Here is a 17,821-nt window from a genome sequence, read left to right as displayed (position 1 = left end):
TGTTCCAAGGTACCCTGTCAGATGTGTTGACCCCAGGTATTTGGTCCAAGGTATTGGTTCTAAGTGGTTTTGGACCATGGTATTGAGTAAGGCCTAAGACTATAAAAGGAGGAGAATATCATTAGGCAAAAGTACTCATGAATTGAATTTCTAATGAAGAACAAGATCTAGAATACAGGTGATTGGGTTATGGTGCACAACTGGATCTAAATCAAGAATGAACTTGAGTGCATGATGAAGAATAAGTTCTATTGATGGGTCAATATATTAAGGCTTGAAGAGAAGTATCTTTGTGTGGTTTTGAACTTTTATCTGAATAATTCGCACATGTCGTAAACTGTAAATATGATGAGCTAGGTATAACTGATGTCTGAATAATTATAAAGGTTAAGGTCATCATTTATAGATCTTTACGTAGGTTCATTAGAGCAAAGGCGCATATACACGCTGATTCGACATTTCAAAAGTGCGTCTACATAGGTTTTACTTGATACAAGTGCGTATGCACACAATTTCGTCACATTGAAGAAGTGTACTCCTCATAAAAATATGCTTTAGCTACTTCTGATTGTTGTTATGGTGTTCTGGGTTCTGGCTGGGGTTCTGGTTATTGTTACTGTGTTCTGGTTACAGCATTCAGAGAAGTGATTGTTTGATTCAGTTTTAGTTGGTGCAAAGGAGATTGTTTGATGAAGATATATTTGATGGATGGTTGATGTTATTAATGGATCCAGTCTGAAAATTTATGAAACATGGTGCTTGGAAGAAAAGAGAAGGTTGTAGCCTTCTATAGGTCAGCACCTACACACTAGTACATTTGCTAGTACAAGAGCTAGGGGGTTGTAGCTGCCTTCCAGGAGAAGCTGGAGAATGAGAGAAGGTTGTAGCCTTCTGCAGGTAGAAGCCTGCATAATGGTATAAGACTGCACCAATACAAAATATTGTAAAGAGAAGTTTCTTAATAAAAGAAAGATAGAGATGATTGTAGTAGTGGTTTTCACCCACATTGGGTTTCCACCTTATATCTTGTGTTCAAGTGTGTGACTATCTATCACTTTAGTTTGAGCTACAGATGTGGCGCATGCAGCTGTCAGAAGGAAATACGTTTTCTTGTGGGTCAGTTGAGCTATTTCATGGAGGACTTCAGTTAGAACTCATGTGGTTAAGTTTGGTGGAGTTGATTGTGGAGTTGATGGAGTTGTGTTCAGTTGAACTAGTTGTATTCAATCTAACTGGAGAATACACTAGTGATGAGTTTTGTGAATTGATTTCTAATTAATTCACTAATTATTAACTCATAAAGAAACTAAAGAATACATCATTTAGCTCAGTACATGGACAGTTCAACAGAGACAGGTGTTAGAGGTAAGTGAAAGGGTGAGTTGTGACTATCAGTTGTGCATGAGATTTGCACATGCATGGATTGAGTTATGCCAATGAGGACTGCGCAGTGTGGGCCAATATCAAGGCAATTGTAGCTTGTGCTCACGTGATTCTCTTGCACGGATTGTGCAGTGGAGGCAAGCAAAGCAGCGGAAGAGATTTGAACATGTGACTTGTTCGGATGTGAGCTAGTTTTCTGTGTAATAGGTGGAGATAGTACTAAGTACTTGTGAGGAGTATTGTACTATGTATTGTTACATGTTCTCAATCATTATAATATACAGATAGTGTGGGGTTTTCAACTGTATACTTTCCCCGGGTTACATACTGTGTTAATGTGCGCATGCGATTGATGTTTCCTTGTTTTAATGCTGCTAAATTGATGATCAACATAGAGGAGATTATGTATTGTGCATGTATTTCGCAATAGCGTATAATCGGGATAATCTCTGTGAATAAGTGTTTATTATTCAAAATCTCTACATGGTATCAGAGATAGTTGATTTGTAGAAAAAGTTCTGCAGGATATCAAAGCAGGATTGGTCATCAGATCTATTATTTAGAAAGTTTTTACATTTTATTTCTTCAGGCAGAGTCTATAATCAGGCCAGGTAGCCTCTGGATTCATCCTTCTTTTGGAAGGTGAGATATCCAGTGAATGCCCATACAGTCAATCTCTGTACGAGAAATACTTTGTTCTCACGAATTTTAGATCAAAAGCGGTTGAGTTTTGAGCTGGTGGAATGGCGCTCAAGGATAAACTCAGAAACATCAAAACTGAGAATGGAGATGCCACAGATTGTCCGTAGAAGAAGAAGAACATGAAAGCTGCTAGATCTGCAGCAGGAGAGGCTCTAGCCTCACAGTTTGAGCTTGATTTTTCATTGATCGCATGCTTGGTTTCAAGTGTGATGGGATCGGTGTGGTTCTTGGACAGTGGTGTGTGTTTTCACATGATAGGAGATCGAGATTTGTTTTCTGATCTGGAGGAGAAAGATCTTGGAGTGCACATCGAGGTGGGCGATGATGGTAGATACAGTGCGACCGGTATCGGTACCATTTCCTTTGAGAGGGAGTCTAGTAAACCCTTCATATTGAAGGAAGTGATGCATGTTCCAGGATTGAAGAAGAATCTTATCTTTGTGGCGATGTTAGAAGACAAGGGATATGATGTTGTCTTTAGCGAGGGAAAGGCTTTCTTGCGCAACAAGACAACTGGAGAAACCCGTGTTGGCATTATGGCACAGGTTTGGAGCTATGGCACAGGTGTTGTCCTTGGTGGCAACTCTCTCTGGTGACAAATCTTAGTTCAGGCTTTTAGAATGAAGGAAAAGACATATACGCAGGTTCACCTAGACTAAGGCATGTATACACGTGGGTTAGACGCTACAAAGGCGCGTATGCATATACATGCACTTTCACGCAAGGAAAAGCACGTATATGTTGGAGAACTTACTTTTGGTCTGTGGTAGTTAGTCCTTGGTATTTGAAACTATGGTTTTGGACCATGGTATCTCTTCAGAAGTGGTGATCCCAAGTATTGGGTCCATAGTATTGTGTTATTATGGTTTTGGACGTGGTATTGTGAAAGTCCTAAGACTATAAAAGAGGAAGGAGATCATTTGGCAAAATCTTATCTGAATTAATTGAATATCTAATAAGTACTAGATCTGAAATATTGGCGATTGGGGTTATGGTGTAGATTTGGATCTGAATGAAGGAGGAACCTTAGTGCAAAGAGAAGGATAAGTTCTATTGATGGGTCATCATCTTAAGGCTTGAATGATAGTATCTTTGTATGATTTTGATCTATAAATCTGATAATCTGGGTTAATTGTTGTCTGAATATTTGAAAGAGTGAATTATCCTTTATAGATCTGTACGTAGGTTCAGTGAAGCGAAGGCGCATATACACGCTGGTTCAGTGAATACAAACAGTGTATACGCAGGTTAGTCTACACTCAGAAGCATATGCACGCAGGTTTCAGGTTATTGAAGTAGTGTATATCTTTTGAGTTGTGATCTAGCTACTTCTATTTATTGCTGTAGTTTTCTGGGTTCAGAATTTGGTGTGTTATTACTGTTACTGTGTTTTGGGTACAGCTGTCAGAGAAGTATCTACTTGATTCAGTTCTAATTGGTGAAAAGGAGATTGTTTGATGTAAAAATTCTTGATGATTGATTGATGTTCATGGATCCAGTCTGAAAATTTATGAAACGTGGTCCCTGGAAGAAAGAGAAGGTTGTAGCTTTCTGTAGGCCAATACCTACGTACTAGTACCTTGGCTAGTGCAAGAGCTAAGGGGGTTGAAGCTCCCTTCCAGGAGAAGCTGGAGAACGAGAGAGGGTTGTAGCTCTCTGCAGGTTGCAGCCTACGTACTGGTAAAGGACTGCACCAATACATTGTAAAAATAGTTTTCTAACTAAAAGAAGATATAGACGAATTGCAGCAGGTGGTTTTCACCCACATTAGGTTTCCACCTTATATCTTGTGTTCTTGTGTGTGATTGTCTTCCGCTCTGTTTTACTGTTTCTGGTTACCGGTTATTTAATTCTGATACACAGATTAACAATCAACATCTAAAAGATAAAGTAAATATAAGTTTTCATTGTATACACAGGTTTCCTTCTACATAGTTGTGTATATACGCGGATTTAATTAACTGAAGTAGCGTATATTATGTGGATTTGAAAAATGGAATATCTGACTTGATAATACTGATTCACCCCCCCCCTCTCAATATTATTTCCAACACCCGGAAGATACAGGTTCGAGTCAGGAACCTTTATCAATTGCATGTAGATGCATGCAAAGCCTTGAGCAGCAAGGCAACTGATGGAGACTTGGTGGTTGAGAGGGAGCGTATATTACCTCTCAACATGCAGATCCAGAAGAAGTCTTAGATGATTGTGGAGGAGCCACAATTGGTGCAGTAACTTCAGGAAGTTATGGAGTAGCCACAACAAGGGAAGCTGAGAGGAGATCGAGTAGAGACATCTACTCATGCAGAGACCTCTAGTAGGGGGAAACTTTGAGCCAGGTGGACTGAGGGATCACATGCAGCCATACCTCCAGGTAGGAGGTGGGGTGATGTGGATTGATCGTCCCAAGGAGGAGGGGCAGGATCCTTGAGGTACCCAACCTCTTGGATGAGACCTTGCTACAGGAGATTCGATGTGGAGTAGTAGGAATTGACTAATTGGGTAGAGACAGACGCGGATGGAGCGATAGAGAGAGCGACAGTGTAGGGAATCCCAGGACAGCGCATAGCTAGTAGGTTGCAGCAATGCGAGAGGCACAAGTGTTTTGCATAGTGCTAGGTGGCACAGAGAGGTGTACAATGGTGCGAGATGCATGGAGATGTTGCAGTCGCGTAGATGCCAGAGAGGGAGCACTTGTCAGCAGCAGGTAGAGCTTCAACATTAGAGTATGTTCCTAGCCCAACAGAGTGGTCAGTTGGGAGTGGTTTTGTTCCAAGTGTTGTTGGAGAAAGTGGACTAGGCAAATGTGTTGCATGCAGAAAATTCCAGAGTTACATGATAGGGGTTGCAGATAATCCATATCTTGTTGAGAGGGAGTGTTGAAAATGCAACAAGATGATGGAGCTTAGTGGAAAGGAGTCGCCTTCATTACGTGGGCCCGGAGGCTATTTTTGGCGCAAAGTATATTTTTAGACTATGTCTATTTTTAGACATATGGATCATGGTCTATGAGTTGTAGGATGCTGTTTATGGATGATTGGTCATGTTGGGAAAAATAGATGGACTTCTATTTTTGGATCACAGCGGAGTGATCAGAGTCTATTTTTAGACTGTGAGTTCAAAAATAGAAAAGTTAAATATTATTAGCTCATAATAATATTTGGACTATAAACATTATCTTATCCTCTTGGAGCACTTCAGTTTGAGCTACAGATGTGGCACGTGCAGTTGTCAGAAGGAAATACATTTTCTTGTGGGTCAATTGAGCTATTGCATGCAGGACTTCAGTTAGAACTCATGTGGTTGAGTTTGGTGGAGTTTATGGAGTTGTGTTCAGTTGAACTAGTTGTATTCAGTCTAACTGGAGAATACACTAGTGATGAGTTGTGTGAATTGATTGTTAATTAACTCACTAATTATTAACTCATAAAGAAACTAAATAATACATCAGTTAACTCAGTGCATGGACAGTTCAACAGAGACAGGTGTTAGAGGTAAGTGAAAGGGTGAGTTGTGGCTATCAGTTGTGCATGAGATTTGCACATGCATGGATTGAGTTATGCCAATGAGGACTGCGCAGTGTGGGCCAATATCAAGGAAATTGTAGCTTGTGCTCATGTGATTCTCTTGTATGGATTGTGCAGTGGAGGCAGGAAAAGCAGTGGAGGAGATTTGAACTTGTGACTTGTTCGGATCTGAGCTAGTTTTGTGTGTAACAGGTGGAGATAGTACTGAGTACTTGTGAGGAGTATTGTACTATGTATTGTTGCATGTTCTCAATCATTATAATATACAGATAGTGTGGGGTTTTCAGCTGTATGCTTTCCCCGGGTTACATACTGTGTTAATGTGCAGATGCGATTGATGTTTCATTGTTTTAATGCTGCTAAATTGATGATCAACGTAGAGGAGATTATGTATTGTGCATGTATTCTGCAATAGTGTATAGTTGGGATAATCTTTGTGAATAAGTGTTTATTATTCAAAATTTCTACATGGTACTAGAGCTGGTTGATTTTTAGAAAAAGTTCTACAGGATATCAAAGCGCGATTGATCATCAAATCTATTATTTAGAAAGTGTTTACATTTTATTTCTTCAGGCAGAGTTTGTAATCGGGCCAAGTAGCCTCTGGATTCATCCTTCTTTTGGAAGGTGAGATATCTGGTGAATGCCCATACAGTCAATATCTGTATGAGAAATACTTTGTTCTCACGAATTTTAGATCAGAAGTGGCTGAGTTTTGAGCTGGTGGAATGGCGCTCAAGGATAAACTCAGAAACATCAAAACTGAGAATGGAGATGCCACAGATTTTCCGTAGAAGAATAAGAAGAAGCAAGCTGTTGGATCTGCAGCAGGAGAGGCTCTATCCTCGTAGTTTGAGCTTGATTTTTCATTGATCGCATGCTTGGTTTCAAGTGTGATGGGATTGGTGTGGTTCTTGGACAGTGGTGCGTCTTTTCACATGACAGGAGATCGAGATTTGTTTTCTGATCTAGAGGAGAAAGATCTTGGAGTGCACATCGAGATGGGCGATGGTGGTAGATATAGTGTGACCGGTAACGGTACCATTTCCTTTTAGAGGGAGTCTGGTAAACCCTTCAGATTGAAGGAAGTGATGGATGTTCCAGGATTGAAGAAGAATCTTATCTTTGTGGCGATGTTAGAAGACAAGGGATATGATGTTGTCTTCAGTGATGGAAAGGCTTTCCTGCGTAGCAAGACAACTGGAGAAACCCAGAAGATAGGGGTTCGAGTCAGGAACCTTTATCAGTTGCATGTAGATGCATGCAAAGCCTTGAGCAGCAAGGCAACTGATGGAGAATTGGTGGTTGAGAAGGAGCGTATATTACCTCTCAACATGCAGAGCTAGAAGAAGTCTCAGACGATTGTGGAGGAGCCACGATTGGTGCAATAGCTTCAGGAGGTTGTGGAGGAGCCACAATAGGGGAAGCTGAGAGGAGATTGAGTAGAGACATCTACTCATTCAGAGACCTCCAGTAGGGGGAAACTTCGAGCCAGGTGGGCTGAGGGATCGCATGCAGCCATACCTCCAGGTAGGAGGTGGGGTGATGCGGATTGATTGTCCCAAGGAGGAGGGCCAAGATCCTTGAGGTACCCAACCTCTTGGATGAGACCTTGCTACGGGACCCCGATGTGGAGTAGAAGGAACTAACTTATTGGGTAAAGACAGATGCAGTGGAGTGGCAGAAAGAGTGACAGTGTAGGGAATCCCAGGACAACGCATAGCTAGCAGGCTGCAGCAATGCGAGAAGCACAAGTGCTTTGCACAGTGCTAGGTAGCACAGAGAGGTGTGAAATGGTGCGAGATGCATGGAGATGTTGCAGTAGCACAGATGTTAGAGAGGGAGAACTTGTCAGCAATAGGTAGAGCTTCAACATCAGAGTATGTTCCTAGCCCAACGGAGTGGTCAGTTGGGAGTGTTTTTGTTCCAAGTGTTGTTGGAGAAAGTGGACCGGGAAAATGTGTTGCATGCAGAAAATTCCAGAGTTACATGAGAGGGGTTGTAGATAATCCATATCTTGTTGAGAGGGAGTGTTGAAAATGCAACAAGATGATGAAGCTTAGTGGAAAGGAGTCGCCTTCATTAAGTGGGCCCACAGGCTATTTTTGGCGAAAAGTCTATTTTTAGACATATGGATCATGGTCTATGAGTTGCAGGATGCTGTTTATGGATGATTGGTCAAGTTGGGAAAAATAGATGGACTTCTATTTTCGGATCACAGTGGAGTGATAAGAGTCTATTTTTAGACTGCGAATTCAAAAATAGAAAAGTCAAATATTATTAGCTCATAATAATATTTAGACTATAAACATTATCTTATCCTCTTGGAGCACTTCAGTTTGAGCTATAGATGTGGCACATGCAGCTGTCAGAAGGAAATACGTTTTCTTGTGGGTCAGTTGAGCTATTGCATGCAGAACTTCAGTTAAAACTCATGTGGTTGAGTTTGGTGGAGTTGATTGTGGAGTTGATGGAGTTGTGTTTAGTTGAACTAGTTGTATTCAGTCTAACTGGAGAATACACTAGTGATGAGTTGTGTGAATTGATTGTTAATTAATTCACTAATTATTAGCTCATAAAGAAACTAAAGAATACATCAGTTAACTTAGTGCATGGACAGTTCAACAGAGACAGGTTTTAGAGGTAAGTGAAAGGGTGAGTTGTGACTATCAGTTGTGCATGAGATTTGCACATGCATGGATTGAGTTATGCCAATGAGGACTGCGTAGTGTGGGCCAATATCAAGGCAATTGTAGCTTGTTCTCACATGATTCTCTTGCAGGGATTGTGCAGTGGAGGCAAGCAAAGCAGCGGAAGAGATTTGAACCTGTGACTTGTTCGGATCTGAGCTAGTTTTGTGTGTAACAGGTGGAGATAGTACTAAGTACTTGTGAGGAGTATTGTACTATGTATTGTTACATGTTATCAATCATTATAATATACAGATAGTGTGGGGTTTTCAGCTGTATGCTTTCCTTGGGTTACATACTGTGTTAATGTGCATGCAATTGATGTTTCATTGTTTTAATGCTGCTAAATTCATGATCAACATAGAGGAGATTATGTATTGTGCATGTATTCCGCAATAGTGTATAGTTATGATAATCTCTATGAATAAGTGTTTATTATTCAAAATTTATACAATTGGATATCATTGACTACAACTGGCATGGTCTGAAATCTGGATGAATAAAGTGGGGTCATAGAATGTATCATTTGTACCGCTTTATTATTAGGGTTGGGTAAAGTTTGAGCAGGAAGCTGATAAGGTTGAAATGGTGGAGGTAATGATAATGGTGGCATAGGTTGACTCAGCTGAGATAACGATGGTTGAGGCATTGGGTAAGGTGCATATGTAGGAGGGTATGATTTCATAGGTGCATGATAGGAATTATGTGAATGATATGAATGGTTTGGCCCTCTCCATCCTTGTTTCAAATATTGGGAGGGTTGTCCATATTGATATTGATTCCCATGTTGCTAATGCTGAGAGTGACCATTGTTAGGATAGGAATATGAATGTGCATTATAACCAAAAAAATGTGGTGGAGATTCAAGAACCATACCTGCACTTACCTGGGGCCAATTCATACTTACTCCCATAACATGCAATGATTCGGCTTCAGGTTGTCCCCCCTCCATACAAATTTTAGCCCAGGTATAGAGGGACATTTATTGATAGCATGGTTATCTGCACAAATTGCACATTTATTAGTTTCTTTAATATCTAGAGGACATTCTCTTAAAGGATGCTTTCTTCTACATTTAGGACAGAAAATAGACAATATCTCTTGCTCTTCTATAAGTTTCTGCTAAAACATCAAAGAGTCTATTTGTTTATTAACAGTATTCATTACTTCAATTTTCATATTTTCCATTTTGTTTTCTAATCCAATAATCACAACATCAATGGATTTGGTTTTTCTATTTTTATTCTGAATTCCTTTACTGGATCTATATTGATTCCTCGAGAATTTCCTACACAAGTCACAGATCTAATCAAAAGTCTTTTGATCAATATCCCCTTGTCCTAACAAATTTAAATTATTTCTAGCATCATCAGTGAGCCCATGTAAGAATAAGGTTCTACTGGTACTTGGATCAAATTTGTGCTTTGACCTTTGAAGGATATACAAGAATCTCTCCAAGTAGTCCTCTAAAGTCTCATCATCATTTTGCACAACAGTAAAGATTTCATCTTGAATATCTCGAGTTTTACAATATTCCTGATATTTTGACAAGAACACTCTCTTCATTTGCTTCCAAGAATATATAGTGTTCCTCCTAGTCCCATGAACCAACGGAGTGTTGCGTCCTTGAGGGTTGTAGGAAACAATTTTAACTTTTTGGCATTAGATGAATAATCATAAATTCTACACAAAAGATCAAACTCAAATAAGAAAGAGTTTGGGTCTTCATGTACCTTACCATAAAAATGAGGAAGAGCTGATGGTGAAATGTTTTTCATTTTCACATGTGTATTAGGATCCACAATCAGGAATCCGAAATTGGAATGTTCCTCATTTACCTGATTTTCACCGCTTCCTTCTACATGGTCTTCCATATCTACCATTTTTTTTCTTCACCCAAAACGCTCTTAACAGGTTGAGAAGGCTGGCTATGGATTCCAACAGTCCCCTTCTTCCCCTTTATGGGCTGTGTCACACCTGAACGACTGCTTTTAGGGCTTAGGTGGACTGTTCCTACATGATGAGTCTGAGTTTGTTTGGAATTTCTGCATGCAAAAGAAGGCCCAATATGAGTTTTGGTTTCAGATTTGTCAGTGTTTCTTTGGCCCCTTGTGGTCTTTGGACCCCTACCTCTTTTAGGCATTCATTTCAAAAAATGACAAAATGAAATTCAAAAATAAAAATCGCAAGTTTCAAAAAATAAATCGGCACCTATAAATTCCTTCAAATAATAGCAGACTTAACCCTATTGCAAAAAATGGAAAATTCTTACCAACTCAAGTCTCCTCCCTAGCAACGATGCCAAATTGTTGGGTGCAGGAATTGCGCTTGAGCAAACTCCTCAACACTTAATTGTCAACCTGGCGGTTTTGTAAACTTAGAGATGAAGCACAGGCAATGCCAGAAATGGTATGAAATTTTCCTATTTCTAATCCTACTTCTTAAAGGAAATGTTTTTAGAATCAGAAAGAAAACAATTGGAAAGGTATTTGACACCTAAGAAATTCTAGTGCTGGAATATAAAATACAATTTGCATGTAAATCAAGTCAATAAATTCCACACAACGAAAACAATATTAAATGTTGTAATGAATTGTTATAATCATCTTCAGATGGATGTCTAACAATCTGACAAGTGGGCCCTTGCAGAATTATGCCTTCCTTCTGATCTTCCTTCCACACACAAACAACTTGTCCTTGCATTGTTACAATTTTCTTGCACTAGTGCAGGTACAGTATCTCTGTGCAAAAGTATATGTGACCTTCCTTATTGAAGACTTATGTCTTAGTGGAGGTTCTCTCAGCCTAAGGGCTCAGAGCACTCTATTTCTATAACAAGAGACCATCTCTTGCATCAAAGCATAGCTTCCTTCACCAAGTTTCCAAATTACTTTTGAAAAGAGTAAAATATGTGCTGTAAAAGAATTGCAATTGTAAATGAAATTCTGAAGTAAATTATCCATGAAAAAAGGAAATTCTTCAATTCATTAAACCTTGCAAAGGAAATAAACTTCATGAAATAAGGCACTTCAAAAGAATCAAATAGTAGTCTAAGCGTTTTGCATGTGTTAACTAACTTTACTAATCCATTCAAAGATGCTTATGTTATTTGCATATAATATGTTTATGATTATTTTATGCAACTGCTTCTAGATCCTCTAAAACATATACTTTTAATACTAAAGACAATTACTAAATTAATGATTCATTCACTTGCATAATAACTGGAAATAATATGCAGAGAAGTGATTCATTGTTCATTGAAAAAGAATAATTAAACCAAAGTGCAGGCAACCTCATGCACTAGTGCAAGAAAGAGTTTTATGCACAATCCGATCAAAAATTAGTTAAAACATAGATTGATATAAAGGAATGCGAGAAAGATATCTCATAAACAAAGTAAACAAAGCTAATTCTCAAACCATGGATCTGTTTCACATGTTAACTACAAAAGATATTTTAAATCAAAACTTGAAAGATAAATATTAAAACTATAACATCACACAACTACAAACGAAATATCCACACCTTCTTTCTGAATAACGAAAGTGAGAGGGGTAAAAGAGTTGGGTTGGTTGGGCCCTAGCCAACCAGCTTGTTCCCCTTCTAGGGAACAAAAAAGCTTAGCACTTCAAAGATACATCAAAGGTAGACTAGACGTTATGTATGCAAATCATGGCAATTCTCTTGTATTACTTGATTCGGCAAATACACATGACAGAGCAGTCCAACCCCAGAGATGAGGCGATAACTAGAATACATAAACAAAATTACAATCTATGATTGCTTATGACTAGCCTCCTCCTACCTATATCTATATCTTGTATATCCTTTTGGCTCTAGCCATTTTCACTAATTACAGGCATTTCTTGTTCATGCCTTTCAGCCGAACAAACTTAGAAACTGAAATTACAAACTTGGCCAGCAATTATAATACACATGAATCTCTCTTGTACTTAACCTAACTTTGGAAAATATTCCGTGATTGCGCGCCACCTGTTATCCTTATTCAGTTCATCAACAACTAAAATCGGAGTCAAGGATCGAGACCCGTCCTCGTGGAAGATTTGGCTTCTCGGAAATATTGGGCAATCTTCGTGGCAGTGCAGGAATCTACCTGCACTAGTCATACTCATTCATAATTAATACTAAGTTCCATGGTTACTCTAGGAAATTAATATGAGTTATAAGAGATATGTAAATAAGCATGAAATCCATATAAAATGATTAATAAAGTGATGAAATAAATCTTAATATAAAATATGAGCATGTGCAGGAATGGGTAATCATCTTGTACTAGTGCAGGAAGGAAGGGTCTTTTATTGAGATAAAACAAAGGTTTATTTTGATGAAAATGGCGTAGAAAATGGGGCAATTTAGGATACCGACACTCGTCATTAAGGGGAGTGACATTGTGTTTCATATACCTCTCGGATAACACCCGGATTTAGTTGCACTTTCCCTTGTATGGAAGCCACTTGTGAGACCAGTCTGTAGCAAAGTGTCCATACAACTTTCTGGACTAGTCTCTGCTTAGCAGCAAACCATATTCTTTCGGTATGTCCACAACAACTATGTTAATGCACTGGTTGACTCAACTGTCATGGGATAGTCGGATGATCATGTCTCTAGTTCACCAATGGTTGGTACTGATGTTCTATCAAGTTGGATGATCCTCACAGATGTTTCGCTCCATTGTGCATTGATCTTCTTAGAAATGGAGTGTTGCATGACAGTGGCTGCTGCACCAAAATCAACTAAGAAGTTATGGACATTGTAGTTGAAAACTTCGAATGAAAGTAGGAATGGGGGGCAACTTGAGTTTGCTTCTTCTAGCTGGAGTGTATTGAGCACAGTGGATAGAGATCCGGGAGGTATGCATGCTCCCTTACTGGTAGAGGTCGTGTTTTTTGTTGTTGTTTGTCCCAATGTGCGCAGCAGGATATCTCGCTAACTCTAGACTTTGGCTAAATGAAAAAACTAATTTTCACTTCAGTTTTCTTCATGTCACATACTATGTTGTAATACAGAGGTGGTAGACTCACTGAGGTGTCTAGGGTGGAACGAATGTTTGTGCTATCTATCAGAGTGTTTTGTAACTTGTTGCATATGGAAATACTCTTATCTGTCGCAGTATTCCTGGACTTGCTTTGTGTTTGTTTCTTTGAGGCAGCTGGTGGATCGACCTTCTTTATCAATTGTCTCACTTTCTCTTTCATCTCCTCAACTGTAGGGGGAGCCCCTTTACTCCTAAGATGGTAACAATCATTTTTCTTTTGAGGTTGCTTCTTAGTGTTCATCTTTGAGACTACTTGCGAGCAAGGAAAATTTTAAGAACCCCCCTAAATTTATATGTATAATAAATGGGTGAATATCCATGGTATATAGGAAAAATGGAAGGTGATTTTATCAATAATATAATATGTATATATATTTTTTTGGCAAATCTCTCACCAGGCATGGCGAATATTTTACTCAATTATAAAATCTTGTAAGATCTTGATGAGTCTTTCACTAAATAATAAAACTTTGTAAAGTCCTAGTGAATCTTAGCATTGTGAACTCTTAGAGAATTTTTTGAAAAGGTATAAAACCATATATGACAAGAGCCACATGGTGGCAATATCACTATTTTTTTTTCACATTTCCACAACATGGAACTTGTTTATAAAATTATAAAAAATCCAACGAAGTCCCTTATAATATGTAGGTAAGCTTATAACAGAGTCTGATACCACTACTATGCTTGTCTTCATTCAAGTGTCATAGATGCTATACTTAACACTGTGAATCACAACTTCTCTTAGAACTCAACTCTATAGTGTAATTAAAACCTTTGGAAATTGAATCTGACAACTCTATAAAAATGATTAGTGAAATAGAAGCTTTTGTGAATGATTCCACTAACTATCACTGCTAAACAATCAATCTGTTAGAAAATTATATATTACGGAGCAACGGAACCCCCCCTGGCCCCCCCTGGACCCCCCTGCAGCGAATATTTTACGGGCGGCGTTGCCGCCCCCATTCCGAACTGGGGTCCTATGTGGCGATACCTTTGAATATAGAAGATAATCAGACTCCACACCCAACAATCTCCCACTTGGAGACTGATTGTAGCAACTCCACCGCTGCTCCATTTGTTGGACAATGACTCCTCTTTGGACCTGGCTGTTTCTCATCTTCATCGTCATCCTTGAAGACCAACTGAAACTGAGCATATTCTCAGTTTCTCCCTGGTTACAACTTTTGTTAGCATATCTGCAGGATTCTGGCTAGTGTGTATCTTTTCCAGCTTCAACTCTCCATCTTCCAACACTGATCGTATGAAATGGTACTTGAGCTATATGTGTTTAGTCCTGGAATGAAATGCTGAGTTCTTTGCAAGATGAATGGCACTTTGGCTATCACTGTATAACGTGCCCATATCATGCGCCTTACCCAATTCACCCATAAACCTTTGTAACCAAATAATTTCTTTACTAGCCTCTGTAGCAGCAACATACTCTGCTTCTGTTGTTGAAAGTGCAACAACACTTTGGATTTTTGAAACTCAACTGACAGCTATTCCTCCAACAGTAAATACATATCCTGTAGTGCTCCTCCTGTTATCTCTGTCACCTGCCATATCTGCATCAACATATCCTTGTAGGGAGATGTTTGAACCACCAAAGCATAATGCTTGATTTGTGGTACCTTTCAAATATCTGAGAATCCATTTCACTGCCATCCAATGTTCCTTTCCTGGATTGTTCATGTACCTACTTACAACTCCCACTGCATGTGCAATATCAGGCCTCGTGCAGACCATTGCATACATTAAGCTTCCAACTGCTGATGCATATGGAACTTTAGACATATAATCCATGTGTTCTTGGGTCTTTGGGCACATTTCCTTGCTAAGTTTGAAATGGCTAGAAAAAGGTGTACTAACTGGTTTTGCATTGTGCATGTTAAATCTTTTCAACACCTTTTGTATGTACTCATTCTGAGACAATGTTAATTTACGATTTTTCCTGTCTCTAGTTATTCTCATACCAAGGATTTGTTTTGCAGCTCCCAAATCCTTCATTGCAAATGAATTTGCCAGTTTTCTTTTGAGCACATTTATTTCCTACATGTTAGATCCTGCAACAAGCATGTCATCTACATACAATAACAATATAATATAGCTACCATAATTTTGCTTTTTCAAATAAACACAATGATCAGAGTGACATCTAGTATAACCTTGTTCAGACATAAACTTGTCAAATTTTAGATACCACTGCCTTGGAGCCTGTTTTAAACCATACAAGCTCTTCTTCAACCTGCACACTAGTTTCTCCTTCCCTTTCACCTCATATCCTTGTGGCTGCTGCATATATATCTCTTCCTCCAAATCCCCATGGAGAAAGGTTGTCTTTACATCTAACTACTCAAGATGCAAATCTTCAGCTGCTACAAGACTTAAAATAGTTCTGATTGAAGTCATTTTAACAACAGGAGAAAATATTTCATCAAAATCAATACCTTTCTTCTGTGCAAACCCCTTCACCACAAGTCTAGCTTTATACCTCTGTTTTCCTCCATCTTCTTCCTTCAGCATGTAAACCCATTTATTCTTCAATGTAGTTTTTCCTACAGGCAACCTGACTAAATCCCAAGTCTGGTTATGCATTAAGGAGTCCATCTCTTCTTCCATGGCTACCTCCCACTTCTTCCTGCTTTGAACCTGCATTGCTTCTTCATAACATTCGGGTTCATCGGAATCAGTCAACAATAAATAATATAATGAAGGAGAGTATCGTTCAGGGGGTCTACTTATCCTGGTAGATCTTCTAACATCACTTTCAGGTGTTTGGGGTGCCTGTTGTTGTTGTGGTGGTTGCTGTTGTTGTGGTTATTGATTATTATTATTTTCAGGCACCTTTACTTTTTCAGTGATTTCATCAAGAACTGCGTATTCCTTGTTTTCCTTTTCCTATTTCTTTTCCTGCGACTGATTCTTATACAAGACCTTTTCATTGAATATTACATCTCTGCTCCTAATGATTTTGTGATTTTCGTAATCATATAAGCAATAACCAAAATCATTAACACCATATCCAATAAAGGTACATTTCTTTGACTTTGCCTCAAGCTTTGTTCTATTTTCTTTATCAATATGGACAAAGGCCTCACAACCAAAAGGATTTAAAATAGAATAGTTTACCTTTTTACCTGTCCATGCTTCCTCTGGAACACCACCATCCAAGGAACTTGAAGGCCCTTTGTTTATTAGATAAACAACAGTATCTACAGCATCTTCCCAAAACTGTAAAGGAAATCCTGCATGCAATCTCATGCACCTTGCACGCTCCATGATTGTTCTATTCATCCTTTCTGACACACCATTTTCTTGTGGTGTTCTTGGAACTGTCTTCTCTCTGCGAATTCCATGCTCTGAACAGTACCTATCAAACTCTTTGCTGCAATATTCACCTCCATTGTCTGATCTAAGACACTTCAATTTATTTCCTGTCTCAATATCAACCAAAGCTTTCCATTTCTTGAAAGTATCAAATACATCAGATTTATTCTTAATACAATAAATCCAAGTTTTTCTAGTTGCATCATCAATAAAAGTAACATAATAACGAGAGCCACCGAGAGATGATACCTGAGCAGGTCCCCATACATCTGTATGCGCAAGCTCTAATTTTTCATTCTTCTTTTCTTTCCCAACTCTGAGAAATCTGACTCTCTTCTGTTTTCCATAAATGCAATTCTCACAGAAGTCCAAATCAACATTATTCAAACCCGGGAACAAATTCCTTGAGTGAAGAATCTTCATCCCCTTTTCACTCATGTGTCCGAGCCTATGATGCCATAATGCTGCATCTGCTCCTTTGGAAGTTAAAGCATTAACAGAGTTAGAAATGCCATTGCATAAATACAATGTACCAACCTTTTCACCTTTTTCTATTATCAGGGCTCCTTTGGTGACCTTCCAGGCTTTATCTGTGAAAGTTGTCACACAACCTTCACCGCCTAACTGCCCTGTTGAAATCAGATTTTTCTTTAGATCTGGAACATGCCTTACCTCCTTTAATAGCCATTGGTTTCCATTCTGCTGTTTTACAAGAACCTTACCCATTCCAACGATTTTACAGGGTTTATCATCACCCAGACGGACTTGTCCAAAATCTCCTTGAACATAGTCATGAAAGTATTTCTTATCAGGTGTGGCATGGAATGAAGCCCCTGAATCTACCACCCAGGAATCAGTAATATTTTCGAAAGAAAGAATCAAAGCATCTTGTAACACCTCACCTGTCACATTTGCTTCATGATTGTTTGCTTGCTGTGCATCTCCTTCTTTTCCCTTTCGAGATCTACAGTCTTTCTTTAGGCGTCCTTTCTTTCCACATTTCCAGCACACTATCCCCGATCTGGACTTGGATCTGCCTTTCCTTGATTTACTGCGATATCCTGAGCTCTTTCCTCTTTCCATTTTTCTTCCTCTAGACTTTGCACTCAAAGCATTTCCCGATGTCT

This window comes from Pinus tabuliformis, chromosome 2_2 (assembly GCF_031772625.1).
Source record: "Pinus tabuliformis cultivar Carrire ecotype Pingquan chromosome 2_2, CPIR1, whole genome shotgun sequence".
Lineage (NCBI taxonomy): Eukaryota > Viridiplantae > Streptophyta > Pinopsida > Pinales > Pinaceae > Pinus > Pinus tabuliformis.
This window is presented reverse-complemented; position numbering follows the sequence as displayed.